We start from the raw sequence: 910 nt of genomic DNA, 5'->3' as shown, positions 1-910 counted from the left end.
TGTAGCAGCAAGCACCCCAAGCGTCCTCAGGGTTTGCAGCTACCACAGGTTCTTGGATCTGCTTTGTTAAAGGAAAGCAACTCAAAATGGGTTAACAGGCTTACTTTAATCAGTCAGACATATATCGTTTACCTTGTTCAGGAGAAAAGGTCAGCACCCTGAACCTCAAAGTATACAGGCATAATTATCAAGACAGAAACATCAAGTAGACAGATTTCCAAACTGTCCAACCATTACATCCATACCCAGTCAACATCTGGGTTTCCACATTCTGGGTTTTTCAAAGCCGGGGGACTCTCAACAACGGCTTCCCAGAATTCAGATCAAATCACAGAACACTTCTCAAAGTGAGTCCCAAAACAAAGCTACACATCAGGGCTTATATAGCCTTCTCCTGGCTCAGAGAATGTAACAACCTTATTGACCCACTGGCCAATCAAAAAGTATCTACTGAAAAACAAGCCTCCCTCCCCAGGCTTCTGCTGCACTTTAGCCTAGGGGCAGGGAAGATCTTTAAAATTTACATTCGCATTACACACAGCAGCAAGGCCCCATGCCTGGAGCAGGCCACCAGCTAAACAACACACCCAGGGAAGACGCCAAGGAGGCCCCACCCCCTAGTAGAAGCCAGAAGGGAAGCCTATGCTCCAGAGAAAAGAAGCAGCTAAGCCCTGAAGTCCAGTGAAAACCAGAAATAAGACCTAGAGCCCCAGAACAAAAAGCTTGGGATAGTGTAGGACCAGAGCTCAACTCTCACATAAAAACACCAAGTCACAAAAATGGCAGAAAAATGAGCAAAAAAAATAAAGTAAAAGAGCTTATAGAAAATAACTGGGGGCAGCTAGGTGGCATAGTGAATAGAGCACCAGCCCTGGAATTAGGAGGACCTGATTTCAAATCTGGCCTCAGA

The sequence above is a fragment of the Petaurus breviceps genome, unplaced genomic scaffold (assembly GCF_028583685.1).
Source record: "Petaurus breviceps papuanus isolate PSGF00001 unplaced genomic scaffold, PetGlider_PUasm1.0 90683, whole genome shotgun sequence".
Taxonomy (NCBI): Eukaryota; Metazoa; Chordata; class Mammalia; order Diprotodontia; family Petauridae; genus Petaurus; species Petaurus breviceps.
Note: the sequence above shows the minus strand (reverse complement) of the source record.